The sequence below is a fragment of the Pelophylax lessonae genome, assembly GCF_965119305.1.
Source record: "Pelophylax lessonae genome assembly, chromosome: 13".
Taxonomy (NCBI): domain Eukaryota; kingdom Metazoa; phylum Chordata; class Amphibia; order Anura; family Ranidae; genus Pelophylax; species Pelophylax lessonae.
The window spans coordinates 22,611,238-22,628,605 of NC_138780.1; the positions used below are offsets into that span (position 1 = coordinate 22,611,238).

Sequence of the window (17,368 nt, forward strand, 5' to 3'; positions counted from 1 at the left end):
ACATGTAATGTACCTCAGGCAGACATGAAATTTACCTCAGGCAGGCATGTAATATACCTCTGGCAGACATGTAATGTACCTCAGGCAGACATATAATGTACTTCAGGCAGACATGCAATGTACCTCAGGCAGACATGTGATGTACCTCAGGCAGACGTGTAAAATACCCCAGGCAGACATGTAATATACCTCAGGCAGACATGAAATTTACCTCAGGCAGACATGAAATTTACCTCAGGCAGACATGAAATTTACCTCAGGCAGACATGTAATGTACCTTAGGCAGACATGTAATATACCTCAGGCAGGCATGTAATGTACCTCAGGCAGGCATGTAATATACCTCAGGCATATATGTAATGTACCTCAGGCAGGCATGTAATGTACCTCAGGCAGATATGTAATGTACCTCAGGCAGACATGTAATATACCTCAGGCAGACATGTAATATACCTCAGGCAGACATGCAATGTACCTCAGGCAGGCATGTAATATACCTCAGGCAGATATGTAATGTACCTCAGGCAGGCATGTAATGTACCTCAGGCAGACATGTAATATACCTCAGGCAGACATGTAATGTACCTCAGGCAGGCATGTAATGTACCTCAGGCAGACATGTAATGTACCTCAGGCAGACATGTAATGTACCTCAGGCAGACATGTAATATACCTCAAGCAGACATGTAATATACCTCAGGCAGACATGTAATATACCTCAGGCAGACATGTAATGTACCTCAGGCAGACATGTAATGTACCTCAGGCAGACATGTAATATACCTCAGGCAGACATGTAATGTACCTCAGACAGACATATAATGTACCTCAGGCAGACATGTAATATACCTCAGGCAGACATGTAACGTACCTCAGGCAGACATGTAACGTACCTCAGGCAGACATGAAATTTACCTCACGCAGACATGTAATGTACCTCATGCAGACATGTAATGTACCTCAGGCAGACATGTAATGTACCTCAGGCAGACATGTAATATACCTCAGGCAGACATGTAATGTACCTCAGGCAGACATGTAACATACCTCAGGCAGGCATGTAATGTACCTCAGGCAGACATGTAATGTACCTCAGGCAGGCATGTAATGTACCTCAGGCAGACATGTAATATACCTCAGGCAGACATGTGATGTACCTCAGGCAGACATGTAATATACCTCAGGCAGACATGTAATGTACCTCAGGCAGACATGTAATATACCTCAGGCAGACATGTAATGTACCTCAGGCAGACATGTAATGTACCTCAGGCAGACATGTAATATACCTCAGGCAGACATGTAATATACCTCAGGCAGACATGTAATGTACCTCAGGCAGGCATGTAATATACCTCAGACAGACATGTAATGTACCTCAGGCAGGCATGTAATATACCTCAGGCAGACATGTAATGTACCTCAGGCAGACATGAAATTTACCTCAGGCAGACATGTAATGTACCTCAGGCACACATGAAATTTACCTCAGGCAGACATGTAATATACCTCAGGCAGACATGCAATGTACCTCAGGCAGACATGTAATGTACCTCAGGCACACATGAAATTTACCTCAGGCAGACATGTAATATACCTCAGGCAGACGTGTAAAATACCTCAGGTAGACATGTAATGTACCTCAGGCAGACATGAAATTTACCTCAGGCAGGCATGTAATATACCTCTGGCAGACATGTAATGTACCTCAGGCAGACATGTAATGTACTTCAGGCAGACATGCAATGTACCTCAGGCAGACATGTGATGTACCTCAGGCAGACGTGTAAAATACCCCAGGCAGACATGTAATATACCTCAGGCAGACATGAAATTTACCTCAGGCAGACATGAAATTTACCTCAGGCAGACATGTAATGTACCTTAGGCAGACATGTAATATACCTCAGGCAGGCATGTAATGTACCTCAGGCACACATGAAATTTACCTCAGGCAGACATGTAATATACCTCAGGCAGACGTGTAAAATACCTCAGGTAGACATGTAATGTACCTCAGGCAGACATGAAATTTACCTCAGGCAGGCATGTAATATACCTCTGGCAGACATGTAATGTACCTCAGGCAGACATGTAATGTACTTCAGGCAGACATGCAATGTACCTCAGGCAGACATGTGATGTACCTCAGGCAGACGTGTAAAATACCCCAGGCAGACATGTAATATACCTCAGGCAGACATGAAATTTACCTCAGGCAGACATGAAATTTACCTCAGGCAGACATGTAATGTACCTTAGGCAGACATGTAATATACCTCAGGCAGGCATGTAATGTACCTCAGGCAGGCATGTAATATACCTCAGGCATATATGTAATGTACCTCAGGCAGGCATGTAATGTACCTCAGGCAGATATGTAATGTACCTCAGGCAGACATGTAATATACCTCAGGCAGACATGTAATATACCTCAGGCAGACATGCAATGTACCTCAGGCAGGCATGTAATATACCTCAGGCAGATATGTAATGTACCTCAGGCAGGCATGTAATGTACCTCAGGCAGACATGTAATATACCTCAGGCAGACATGTAATGTACCTCAGGCAGGCATGTAATGTACCTCAGGCAGACATGTAATGTACCTCAGGCAGACATGTAATGTACCTCAGGCAGACATGTAATATACCTCAAGCAGACATGTAATATACCTCAGGCAGACATGTAATATACCTCAGGCAGACATGTAATGTACCTTAGGCAGACATGTAATGTACCTCAGGCAGACATGTAATATACCTCAGGCAGACATGTAATGTACCTCAGGCAGACATGTAATATACCTCAGGCAGATATGTAATGTACCTCAGGCAGATATGTAATATACCTCAGGCTGGCATGTAATATACCTCAGGCACAGGGGTCGAGTCCTGCAGGAACGCATGGGAATGGCGTCCCCGCACTATTTCCACAGCGGGAACGCCGTTCCCATTGCTTCTCCGACCTCCTGCAGGACCAGGGCAGCCAGAGCTTACAGTGCAGTGCAGGCAGCCACAGCGTCTCGTCGCGCCTCTCTCTGCAAACAGGCCGGCGGAGGGGGAAGCGCACAGCGGGTGACGTCACGAGCAGGAGAGTGAGCTGCCCAGCAACAAGAACCACCAGCCAGTCACAGGCCCAGCCCAGGCCTAGAGCGCGCGCGGAATGGACAGGCGTGGGCGTGGCCTGACTGGAGTGCCTTCTGCATTGAACCGATGATCGCTTGGTGAGGCGGTGAGTGAGGCGATGAGGCAAGGTGAAGAAGGCAGCCAGCAGCAGAGACAGAGAGCAGCAGCATATCCACAGCATCCAGAAGAAGAAAACTCCAGCAGTCAGAGGAGCAGGCCTGTTTTAGCAGTGGCACTGTGACAGCCTGCCTGGGAGGTGAGTCACTGGAGCAGTGAGTCTCCACAGTCCACTTACTGCACATTTGCCTCTCATACTGTCCCTCACACTGTAAAATTCTGTCAGCATGTCAGCCACATTGTCATTTTCAGGGGTGTGTGACTCACACACCCCTGAAAATGACAATGTGGCTGACATGCTGACAGAATTTTACAGCTGAACTGCTCCACTTACCTTACCTGCCACTTCCAAAATCGATGTCCCCAGGCCTGCTCCTTGTGTGTCTGGCTCCTCTGCTGCGTGCTGCTGCCTCGCCTTACCGGTGACTCCGCTGATGCTGTCTGCACACACTCTGGGCCTTCAAATGCATAAACATGAAATATTTGTGAATCGTGACTGATGCCCTTTGTCAGGAATATTTCATGTTTATGTGTTTATTTGGCCAATTTGTCACAAATGTTTCAAGTTTATGCATTTGAAGGCCCAGAGCGTGTGGACAGCATCAGTGGAGTCACCGGTAAGGCGAGGCAGCAGCACGCAGCAGAGGAGCCAGTCACACCCAGCACACAAGGAGCAGGCCCGGTGACATCGATTTCAGAGGTGCCAGGTAAGTGGAGCAGTGAGTACACTGCACATTTGCATTCTCGTGCCACCCTCACACCCCTGGAAATGACAATGTGGACTGACCTGCTGACAGAATGTTACAGTTGAACAGGCAAACATGTATAATACATGTCAGTAAGTTTGCTATGTCCAGCTGTAACATTCTGTCAGCGTGTCAGTCCACATTGTCATGTAATGTTTATGTTTTTAGTATCCATTGTTTCTTGACAATGGGAATCAAATGCATAAACATGAAATATTCCAAACAATTGTCATCAGTCATGAATATGTCATGTTTATGCGTTTAATAATTGGCCAGTTTGTCACAAATGTTTCATGTTTATGCATTTGAAGGCCCAGAGCGTGTGGACAGCATCAGCGGAGTCACTGGTAAGGCGAGGCAGCAGCACGCAGCAGAGGAGCCAGACACAGCCAAGCCAGCACACAAGGAGCAGGCCCGGTGACATCGATTTCAAAGATGCCAGGTAAGTGGAGCAGTGAGTCCACTGCACATTTGCATTCTCGTGCCACCCTCACACCCCTGGAAATGACAACGTGGACTGACCTGCTGACAGAATGTTACAGTTGAACAGGCAAACATGTATAATACATGTCAGTAAGTTTGCTATGTCCAGCTGTAACATTCTGTCAGCGTGTCAGTCCACATTGTCATGTAATGTTTATGTTTTTAATATTTTTTTAATTATTTGTTTATTGCAGGTGAATTTTGAAGATTTTCTTGTAAACTGGCACTTTACAATAAATGTTGCATTGTATTTTCTGTGAAATATATGAGCGTAAATTTTTTTTTTTTTTGGGGGGGGGGGGGGGGGGTGGATCTTGGGTGAGTTCCCACACTTTTTTCCCCAGGACTCGACCCCTGCTCAGGCAGATATGTAATATACCTCAGGCAGACATGTAATGTACCTCAGGCAGACATGTAATATACCTCAGGCAGACATGTAATATACCTCAGGCAGACATGTAATATACCTCAGGCAGACATGTAATATACCTCAGGCAGATATGTAATGTACCTCAGGCAGACATGTAATATACCTCAGGCAGACATGTAATGTACCTCAGGCAGACATGTAATATACCTCAGGCATACATGTAATATACCTCAGGCAGACATGTAATGTACCTCAGGCAGACATGTAATATACCTCAGGCAGACATGTAATATACCTCAGGCAGACATGTAATATGTGAAAGGATGGCAATATAGGAAACATTACCAAAGTGCGCTAAACAAATAATGAACCAATTGTTCAAAAATACATGGATGGTGTCCGGGTTGACACCAAAATCATATGCATTCAATCCAAACAAAAGTGCAAAAACTATAAAAAAGTCTTTCTTTTCAAATTGGAGTGAAGGTGAGGGAGTGTTGGGAGGTGGGTGGGGCCTCGTCCCAAAAAATGATCCAAAGTGGTTCTCAGTGGCCTGATATACACATGTGGACACCCAGTGTTAGGAGTGGACTCTTACCACAATGTGGAGAGATGTGAGCATATGCTATGTTGTATCCAGAAGTCCCAAGTGCTCAAGCTGGCAGGGATGGCTCTCGGAATGGACCAGAACAATCAGCTGCTTCCAAAGTGGGGAGGGATCTGTAGGCTTCCAAGCAGGGGGAGATGCCAAGACAGAGCAAACCCAGAGAAAAGAAGAGGACTATAGTGCATTACCTTCGACTTTATTAATGAACTGAATGAAGATACACTTACACAATCCAGACGAACAGACAGCAAATACAGGACGGTCGCGGATGTCTGCAGTACAAACCGGGACCTATGACAGCACGGCTGGCTCCCCCCGACGCGTTTCCACTAACAAGTCGGCTTCTGGGATTGGAGCTACCATCTAGACATGTAATATACCTCAGGCAGATATGTAATGTACTTCACTTGGGACAGCAGAATGTTCCTCCCCAGAAGTTGTTCACTCATTTCGGTAGCAAGGGAACAAAGCATAGTAATCCTGTCGCTGCTGGGTTGTTGCTAATGACAGGATCGCCTGTGAGACATGGCCATAAATGACTCTTGTACTGCATCGGAGGTTCACCGAAATTGACATAGTAAAAGAAAGACATGCTTCTACTGTCCTCATACTGTTTCCCTATATCTGTTAGGCTTTTCCCTCACCCATTAGGCCATTCCTTTTTACCTATGCTCAGTTTTAGTAACCGTTTTAGTAATCACATATACTTTTAGCAGCCCTTCTTAACCTTTGTAATACGGAGGAACATTTGAAATAATATTTTCAGTTTCAGGGAACATTTTTTAATAACTGCTGTATCTACAGCTCTTTGTACATTAGTGTGATAGCCACTGGGAAGAATGCTCAGGGGAGGACTGGGCCAGGGGGCAATTGCCCCCCGGGTCGCTCTGATGCACCGTAAAAAGGCTGCACAGCTTCTGCCACAGACATGTCTAAAGGATTCCTGGTGAAGAGAATTAAAAAGTCTCTATCACCAACCTACTGAGTGCGGGATAATGACAAGGACAGAGCGCAGGCCTCCCCCCATCATGGATGGTGTAAACCATAGGTGTCCAACCTTTTGGCTTCTCTGGACCACATCGAGTATAGAGAAATTTTCTCGGGCCGCATATTAAATATATACTATAGTTAAGGTATATAAGTAATAAAATGCCGCCGAGCCCTTCCCGCGCTGCCGCGCCCCCCACACTAATTTAACACAATGATGATCAAATGAAATGGAATCAGTATACAGAGGTTTACTTCTTCTGAGCGATAATAAAGGAACACTCTAACCACCATGACCACTTCAGTGATTTGAAGTGGTCATGGTGGTAGGAGTCAGAAACACTGCACATGCTCCCCTGCCCCCTCTGAGGCAGCCTATGCCTACCGTTAGTTGGAAGCTGCTGTGGCCATGCCCCCGACCTGACTTCCTTCCTCCCCAGCAAAAAAAGAAATTGTCAGGGGGCACTGGGCCGCATTGCCTGAGGTTCCGGGCCACAGGTTGGACATGCCTGGTATAGAGTATAGACAACTACCCCGTTAAATAATATGTTCGATCTTTGTGATACCAATATTTAGCTTAGAATACAGTATATATATATACATTTCTTATACTGTTATTTTACCCTATAGAGATATACGCATCTACTCCTGAGGAAGCGAACTTTGATTTACGAAACACGTCGAGTTTATCAGATGCAGTTTGTTATATACGTTTTACAATAATGCCAATATTGGATTTTTGTATGAGTTTGATGTCACAAATCAGTCTATTATGGTATAAAGGGTACGCAAAAAAAAACTATGCAATTTTTATGGTAAATTATACAGGATGAGGTCACACAGAGTAACTAGATTCCCAAGATGTCAAGGCTTAAAATTGGTTGTGCCTGTAAAATGGCAACAAACTTGGGTACCCTTAATTTTTCATGGGCGATGCTTTAAAAGCTTCTAAAGATCATTAGGTTAGATTTAACTATAAATAATGAGCCTAGAATTATTGCTCTCATTCTGGTGTGCACGGCAACATGTAACGTGTGTAGCACCATCAATGTTTTCATGCACAGGTGCCTCGTGCATGTACGTTCGTTCGTACATGAATGCGGGAGTGAGGGGGGGCTCAAAAACCTTTTTTTTTTGGGGGGGGGGGGGTGTTTAAGTGCTTGGGTTTAACTTCAATTTTTATTTTTTAACCACTTTACCGCTGAGTACCGTAGTACTACTGTGGCAAAGTGGCTCTTGTAGGTCTGACGACGTAGACCTACGTCGCCAGACTCCTCCCCCTGTAGGCGGCGCTCGCGCGCCGCCGGAGGCGCGCTCCCGCTGTTTTCATTCACAGCGGGAGTCGGCCAGGGGAGGATCCCCGACGATCTGCCCCGATCGTCGGGGAATCCAGTTTGGAGATCCGCCCGCTTGTGTAAACAGAGCGGGCAGGTCTCCTCAGTGACAGGGAGTGACAGATCGGAGTGTTCAGCATAGCTGGACATCCGATCTGTTCCTGTCTCACACAGTCACCTCCCCCCCCACACGTCAGTAAGCACCAGGCATACATTAACCCCTCCCTCTCCAATAAAATTAACCCCTTCCCTGCCAGTGTCATTTTTACAGTAACAGTGCATATATATGGCACTGATTACTGCAGTAATGTCACTGGTACTCCCAAAAGTATCGAAAATGTCAGTCAAGGGTCCGATCTGTCCGCCGCAATGTCGCAGTCCCGCAAAAAAAATCGCAGATCGCCGCCATTACTCATTAACAAAAAAACACCAAAAATGACATAAATCTTTCCCTTAGTTAGTAAACGCAATAACTTTTGCGCAAACCAATCAAAATACGCTTATTGCAATTTTTTTTACCAAACATGGGTAGCAGAAAACAAATTGGCCAAAAATTTAAAAAAAAATTGGTTTTTAAATCTTTTTTGGGGGGAATTTCATATAAAAAAATGTTAAAAATATTGTTATTTTTTCAAAATAAACGCTCTTTTTTTGTTTATAGCGCAAAAAGTAAAAATCGCACAGGTGATCAAACACCACCAAAAGAAAGCTCTGTTTGTGGGAAAAAAAGGACGTAAATTTTATTTGGGTACGGCGTCGCATGACCGCGCAATTGTCAGTTGAAGTCGCACAGCGCCGAATCGCAAAAAGTGGCCCAGACGTAAGACAGCAAAATGCTCTAGTGGTAAAGTGGTTAACCAAACATTTTTTTTTTTTGTGGCAGTTTCTTTTCAAAGAGAGGTCTAAAATGCCCCTGTTGTCTCACCTTCTGTGCAATGAATGTAATAGAGAGCAGATCGCACTCCATTAGCTTCTTCCTCAACAATACTGACTGGGAAAAGTGACACAGGGACCAGGAAGTGATGATTCACATTTCACTTACAGGTTAGTAACAGGAAGTGAGAATTATGGCGCAGGGGACCTAGGGAACCCCACAGGAGATGCAGGGCAGATGCCATGGGCGCCGGGTGCTAGTGTACCCTGGTAAGGTGAATTAGTAAAGCCAAGTGCCATAACTTGTTCTGGCATTGGCTCCTGAACCTCAGGTCTGATCCGCAGGGTGGCGGGATTTTGTTGAAATTTCGGGGCTGTCCCACAGAATCCGGGATGGTTGGGAGGAATTAATTATGGAAGAGCAGCAAAATGAGCAATATCAATGGCAGATAGGGCAGAAGAAGTGGGTGATTGTTGCAACTTTTCTCAGTAGCAGAGGCTGCTGTTAACCTTCAAAGCACAGAGAGAAAAGCAGGGTGCACAGGTAGAGTGGGAGCATTTTCCCCTCTGGGGTAGGAGATGCCTTGAGGCCTAAGGCCTGAAGAGGAAGTGACCATGGACCTTATTAAGCTAGGTGAGTAACCCATACTGAGTAGAGTTAGGGGGACTTTTGTAACTTGTTCTAGCTATATTTTTGGAAGTATTGCCATGTTGTTTGGACTCTGGGCTACAAGTATTTGGGAATATTACTGCCACTTGCATTGGAACTGTAGTGCCAATCACATGATTCAATCGAGTACATGATGTAACTGAATATTTGAGAACCACTTCAGTATATTTAATAAAGTTTATGAAAAGCCACTATAATGCCTCGTTATTGACCTAGTATGTAAGACAAGACAAGCAACGTGTTAATAAAATTGAGATGCATAGCCAAGGCAAGTAAAGCATATAGTCTAATATATACATAATCATCCAGATCCAGGATACGTTTGCATTTGCATGTATGTGCATGGGGGATGAGGATGATTCTATTTATTATTATTATTTTATTTAAATGTATTTTTTTTTTTTTACACTTTTTTTTTTTTAATTCAGCTTCATTGCTTTCACAAGGGGATGAACAAGCCCTTTTGTAATAGCTTTGGGCAGTGACAGGTACCCTTTATGGAGACATCAGAGGTCTATTAGACCTTTGATGTCCCCCTGCCTTCCAAATAGACAAACAAGCACAGATCATGCCTGGTTACCTGCTTCCGTGACTGTAACAGCCAGGGAATGACAGCTCTGAAACTCTAAGTGACAAAATTATTGTCTTTGTTTGTCACAGAGGAGATGGGGGAACTGACGCTCCTCCATCTCCTCTGTGTGAAGCGATCCAGACCATTTACCATTGTTGACTGTGTCGTCCAGTGCCCAGGGCAAGGATCCAGAATTGCGTCCCCCCCTCCTCCACTGTTAATACATGCCAAAGAATGGATGTACTATTCTGCATCTATTCTTTGCCCCCTTGTTTCTCTGTGCCCAGGGTAGCTGCCCCTCCTGGTGCTGGTCGCTGGTCATCTTGAAGGACGAGGAGAGCTCTGAAACCACAGTAGGCGATGGCAGGGGGGGGGGGGGGGGGGGGCTTCCAAGAGCTGGAAAAGTGAACAAAACACAGACAAAGGAATATATACAGTATATATCTGATGGTTTAAAAGCACTAGTAGCACAGTAGCTTAGATGTTAACACTTCTGCCTTGCAGCATTGGGGTTGGTTCAAGTCCCACTCAGGACCATATCTACATGTAGTTTGCACTTTCTCCCTGTGTTTATGTGGGTTTCTTCCGATACTCCAAAAGTTGCTGGTAGGTTCATTTCGAGCCAGTTTAATTGGGCAAAGCTCCAGCTTGTCCTGGTAATATCTACTCCTTCCCATCTACCACCTATTCCTATTGGCCCATTACTATGATGTGATGTCACCCACTCGCCATAAAGGAATGTAGCAACAAGAGATGATTGTTGTGCCACGGGTCATCACTCATCATAAATGACGAACGGTGAATCTACATTAATGGACAATGTCCTTTTATTGAGAAGATATACACAAAGCCAACGCATTCCAAGGGTCAGAAGGTATCTCTTTCTCAGATGTGGAATAAAGAATGAATATAAAGCATCCATTTACACAGGTGGATGTACACAAGGGCAATGTGTATACATACTAAAACACATCTAATACATTTAATAACATCTGACAAATGACACAGAAGCAAGAAACTAATATAAATCCTTTTATTGGAAATAAATAGATTGTAAAGACTAAAGTATGTGTATACACACTCAAACATGTCTAATAGATTTTACAATATTTGACAAATGACCGACAGAAGTCAATGGAAGTCCCCACCAATAGGACACAGCCAGCCAAAAATAAATATATATATATATATATATATATATATATATATATATATATATATATATATTATATAGATAGCTATCTATAGAGATACAGAATATATATATATATATATATATGTGTGTATGTATATATATATATATATATATATATACACACATATATATATATACATATATATATATGTGTGTGTGTGTGTATATATATATATATATATATATATATATATATATATATATATACAGTATATATATATATGTGTGTGTATATATATATATATATATATATATATATATATATATATATATATATATATATATATTGTGACAGGAAGTCAGGTAAATCTGTGGGTGTTGTCACAGACGGGAGATATATTTCTGCCTTGTTTAGAAAATTCACCAATTACTATAGGATGCCAGCTGCAGAGGTAGCCAGAAAGGTGTAAGGACGTTGAAAAGGCTTCAGCTATTCAGGATGAGGCAATTAAGGCCTCTATAAGTTATCCAGAGGATGATTACTGATTGCTGCCTCCTGAAGCGATGTGCGCTGAGGAGAGCAGTCAGCTGAAAGACTTCTGAAGGTGAGATGATGAACTTTTTCTGTGTGAAAAGAAAATAAATGGACTATTGATTGTCTGCTGTATGACCAGCAGTGTCTGCCCCGCAGTAGGTTGGGACAGACTCCATAGGTAGGTTCCTGTGTGTGAAGGTAGACGCCCACAGTGGCCAGGGTTTGTTTTCTGTGTGTTTTTGAATTATGCTGTTTTTGATGCTTGCACTGGTTTGAAGAAAATTGCAAGAATAAACCATAGACTGTTGTTTTCAACTACTCCTCGGCTATCTCTCTGTGTAACGAACCCCCCCAAGGGGTCACCCTCTCCCGCTACCGAGCTAACCCCTCACATATGGTGGAGGAATGCATTGGGCAGAAGTGGAGATCCCTGCAAAGAAGTAAGTTCATCTGTTCTATGAACTTTGTCTGGTGTATGAGACTGCACAATCTGTGTGTGCAGAAGAGGAGATCCTGCAAGAGAGAGAAAAACTACTTGCTTTAAAGAGACAGGGCTCTCAAATTTTTTGCTGGACTTTGAAAATGTTGTGGTGGAGTGACTGAAGATGGGGCGGTCAAAGCTCCTGAAAAAGGCAGAGATGGCTGAGATGAGAGACCAAATTCTATGGCTGGAGGGGATGTTACCGCCTGAACGAGCCCCATACATGCCTGAACCGAGTCTGCTGAGGAGAAAGGCTGTTGTCCCTAGCAACACTGGTGCAAATGGACCAGTTATGGAGATGCAGTGTTCTCAGATGGAAAGTAAACCCAAAATGGAAGAGATGCTGAAACAACTGGTTAAGTCAAATGCGGATTTTCAGCGGAGCTTTTTACCTCAACAGGCTCAACTAGAGAGCATTGCAGCTTACCGAGAGAGCATTGCAGCTCAACAACAGGCTCACCAAGAGAGTATTGCAGGCCTGAAACAGAGACAGCAGACCGAGGCTGGGAGTCAGGCCAGTAACATACCGACTTTTTGGAATGAGAAGATTTTAAGCACGGCTGGAGATTGTGTAGAGTGCAAGAAGGTATCACACTTGAAGAAAAGTTTGGAAGAGGAAGCTCGGCTTCATGAAAGCCAAATGCAGGAGCTCAGACAGAAGCATGCACAAGCTGTTGAAGAGCTTTCTGAACAGTGGGAACAGACAAAATTGGAAAAAGGAAACTTGGAAAAGGCCAAACAAGCGCTTGAAAGTGAGCGTAATGAACTAGCCAATGAGGTGAAGGCTCTTATGCAGGGCAAAGGAGACTCTGAACACAGGAGAAAAAAAGTAGAGGCACAGCTTCAGGAATTGCAAGTCAAAGTATCAGAAGGTGACCGATTTCGTGCTGAGCTGTCAGAGAAGGCAAACCGACTGCAGGTTGAGTTGGACAATGTCACAAGTCTGCTTTCTCAAGCAGACAGCAAATCTAGCAAATTTGCCAAAGATTTCTCTACCTTGGAATCACAGCTGCAAGACACTCAGGAACTCTTACAAGAAGAGACACGTCAAAAACTGAGCTGTAGCACAAAACTCAAACAAATGGAAGATGAGAAAAATGGCTTCCTGGAACAATTAGAAGAGGACGAGGAAGCAAAGAAAAACCTATCGAGGCAAGTCTCAACACTGCAAGCTCAGATAGCGGATATGAAAAAGCGAATGGAAGAAAGTGTTGGTTCGTTAGAAAATGTTGAAGAGGTGAAAAAGAAACTGCAGAAAGACCTTGATGCTGCTAATCAACGCTATGAGGAAAAGGCAGCTGCTTATGACAAGCTGGAGAAGACAAAGACAAGACTTCAGCAGGAACTGGATGAACTTAGTGTGGATCTTGATCACCAGCGTCAGATTGTGTCCAACCTGGAGAAGAAGCAAAAGAAGTTTGATCAGATGCTTGGTGAGGAGAAGACTGTATCTGCAAAATATGCAGAAGAACGTGACCGTGCAGAAGTAGAGGCTCGTGAGAACGAGACCAAAGCCCTGTTCTTGGCTCGCTTCTTGGAGGAAGCTCTAGAGCTTAAAGCTGAACTAGAAAGAGTTAACAAACAGCTGCGTACAGAAATGGAAGATTTGGTCAGCTCCTAGGATGATGTTGGGAAAAGCGTTCATGAGCTAGAAAAGTCTAAGCGAGCCTTAGAACAGCAAGTAGAAGAGATGAAGACTCAGTTGGAAGAACTTGGAGAGGAATTACAGGCAACAGAGGATCTGTCCCAAAGATGGGATAGTTTGCCTGATGCAGTTTCTAAAAGGATCGGTGTTTTGGGGTCTGTCCTGAGTGAGCATCCGAAATTTGATGATATGTTGTTTGAATCATCCCTCTGGATTAAACAGTTCCTTCAAAAACTTCAAGCACTGGAAAATGTATCATTAGAACTTCAGCAAGCAAAGGAGCTGTGTAAGAAAAATGATGATCTCTCAGTTCAGGCTGAAAGTCTGGGGAAGAAGTCAAGTGATATAAAGCTTGGAGAAAAAAATCAAACACCACCTAATGGAGAAACCTAAGGCGGTTGATGAAAACGTGAAGCAGATTGCTCAGAAGGATTTATCTCTGGCTGCTGAAGCAGACAAAGAATTGAATGGACTGAACATTACTTGGGAAGATACTAGGAGGCTTATCAGTAAGAGTCAAGAGCAGTGCCTGGCACATGCATGCCTGGCAACCTGTGTTCCAAACCCTAAGGTTGAAACAAGGGGGGGATATGTGACAGGAAGTCAGGTAAATCTGTGGGTGTTGTCACAGACGGGAGATACATTTCTGCCTTGTTTATAAATTCACCAATTACTATAGGGTGTCAGCTGCAGAGGTAGCCAGAAAGGTGTAAGGATGTTGAAAAGGCTTCAGCTATTCAGGATGAGGCAATTAAGGCCTCTATAAGTTATCCAGAGGATGATTACTGATTGCTGCCTCCTGAAGCGATGTGCGCTGAGGAGAGCAGTCATCTGAAAGACTTCTGAAGGTGAGATGATGGACTTTTTCTGTGTGAAAAGAAAACAAATGGACTATTGATTGTCTGCTGTATGACCAGCAGTGTCTGCCCCGCAGTAGGTTGGGACAGACTCCATAGGTAGGTTCCTGTGTGTGAAGGTATACGCCCACAGTGGCCAGGGTTTGTTTTCTGTGTGTTTTTGAATTATGCTGTTTTTGATGCTTCCACTGGTTTGAAGAAAATTGCAAGAATAAACCATAGACTGTTGTTTTCATCTACTCCTCGGCTATCTCTCTGTGTAACGAACCCCCCCAAGGGGTCACCCTCTCCCGCTACCGAGCTAACCCCTCACAAAATATATATATATATATATATATATATGTGTGTGTGTGTATATATATATATATATATATATATATATATATATATATATATATATATGTGTGTGTGTGTATATATATATATATATATATATATATATATATATATATATATATATATATATATATATATATATACATATATATATATATGTATGTATATGTGTGTATATATATATATATATATATATGTATGTATATGTGTGTGTATATATATATATATATATATATATATATACATACATAAATGTGTATATATATATATATATATATATATATATGTGTGTTGAGTCTTTCAATTCTTGTTTGAGGTATCTTTGCCCATTCTTCCTTACAAAAGTCTTCCAGTTCTTTGAGATTTCTGGGCTGTCTGTCACGCACTGCTCTTTTAAGGTCTATCCATAGATTTTCAATTATGTTGAGGTCAGTAGATTGTGAAGGCCATGGCAAAACCTTCAGTTTACGCCTCTTGATGTAATCTCCCTTGGATTATGAGGTGTGTTTAGGATCATTATCCATTTTTAGAAGTCATCCTCTCTTTAACTTCAGCTTTTTCACAGATAGCATCAAGTTACCATCCAAAATTTGCTGAAATTTTATAGAATCAATTTTTCCTTCTACTCGTGAGATGTTCCCTGTGCCACTGGCTGCAATACAACCCCAAAGCATGATTGATCCACCCCCATGTTTAACAGTTGGACAGAGGTTCTTTTCATTAAATTCTTTAAATTCTGTGCCTGTCAGGGAACAAACACCAGGAGAAGGGCTCTAGGACCCAGCAGCGCTATCAGCAACTTAGCAGGAGAAGGACTTTAGGGCCCAGCAGCACTACCAGCAATTTACCTGGGCCTATATAAGGAAGCCTGCCAGTGATTTTAGTTGCTGCTTGATCTTCGGTTCCTCCAGTGTGTTATCCTTGTGATATTCCAGTTCCTGTTTCCTGTTACCGACCCGGCTTGTCCTCGACCTGTCTCCTGATTGCTTCCAGTGTTTGACCTCGGCTATCCACCTGACTACGCTTGCTCTGACATCCACCTGTCTCCTGATCTTGGCTATCCACCTGACCACGTTCCAGTCTCAGCATTATCCAAGTCCTGCAAACACCTCACGGGCGCCACCTGTCTGCTGATCCCACTCCAGCACTCCAGCTGTACTCTGGATCCTTCCGCACACAGTCCAGCAGGCGACCCGTGCTACTTTGGGCCTGACCTCTCCTGTTCTCATCCTCAAGGGGGTCTGGAACTTAGCCGTACGTGATAGTATCAAGCAGCCAAGATGTCTGAGGCCGAGAGAGGTGCTTCCGCATTAGAGGCCCTATGTCAGCAGATTACAGCTCTTACACAAGCAGTCCAGAGCTTACAAGATGGCTACTTTCAGCTAGAAGGACGCCTTCACTCTCTCACTACCTCTATGACTCCTGTGGATCCTAACCAAGCTACTAGCTCCACTGCCTCCGCTCCAACGGCCAGTTGTTCTGCTACAGCCGCACCTGCAATGGGTTTACCCCCTCCGGAGCCCAGAGTCCCCACTCCTGATCGCTTTTCAGGTGACCGTCGGAAATTCAGAGCTTTCAAGAATGCTTGTGACCTTTACTTTGCCCTACAACCAAGGACTTTTTCTCTTGAGACTGTCAAGGTGGGTTTCATCATTTCACTTTTATCTGATGAGCCACAGTCCTGGGCTCATAATCTCCTTGAGCAAAATAACTCAGTCCTGGATTCAGTTTCCACCTTCTTTGAAGCTATGGCTACCCTATATGATGATCCACAATGGACTGCCACTACAGAGTCGGCCCTTCATGCTCTTGTACAAAGCAGACGACCAGTGGAGGATTACATTGTGGAATTTCGCAAGTGGTCAGCTGATACTGGGTGGAATGATGCCACCCTAAAATACCAGTTCTGGCAAGGCTTATCTGAGTCTCTCAAGGACGAGTTGGCTAGGATTGAGGCTCCCGCCTCTTTAGAAAGTCTCATCCAAGTCTCTATCCAACTAGACCGACAGCTGCAGGAGAGAAGGTCCGAATGCACTCAGACCCTCTGACCCACATGGGTAATGCCAAAGGTCCCAGGACCAACACTCCCAGTCTCTGTTCCCCAGTCCATGAATACGTCCGATGGGGAACCCATGCAAATTGGCCTACTCCGTCCTGCTTTAACCCCTGAAGAGAGAGCACGAAGACGACAAGATAACTTGTGTCTCTACTGTGGGGCTTCGGGCCACTTCCTTCACAGTTGTCCTGTTCGCCCAAGTAAGTCCAGCCTTCCACGCCCCTCATACCTCCAGTTGTCTGGGACTATATCCACTCATTTAATTCTTCCCATCTCTCTGCAGGTGGATGGAAAGGAAGTAAAGCTGCGGGCGATCATTGACTCTGGAGTCTGTAGTTGCTTCCTGGACATCAACCTAGCCAAGAACTTGCGCATACCCCTGAAACTGAAGGAACAAAGGCTTGATGTACATTTAGCAGATGGCACTGCTCCTAGCT

General features: G+C 44.0%; 1 long non-coding RNA gene across 1 annotated transcript in view; it reads left to right on the top strand.

Moving 5' to 3' along the window:
• The first annotated feature begins 3,832 nt into the window (after positions 1–3,832).
• LOC309569949 overlaps positions 3,833–17,368 on the top strand; it is a 75,827-nt gene continuing 62,291 nt past the window's right edge. The window contains exon 1 of the long non-coding RNA XR_014226107.1: positions 3,833–3,952. This is a non-coding gene — a long non-coding RNA (uncharacterized lncRNA). The remainder of the gene's footprint in view (positions 3,953–17,368) is intronic.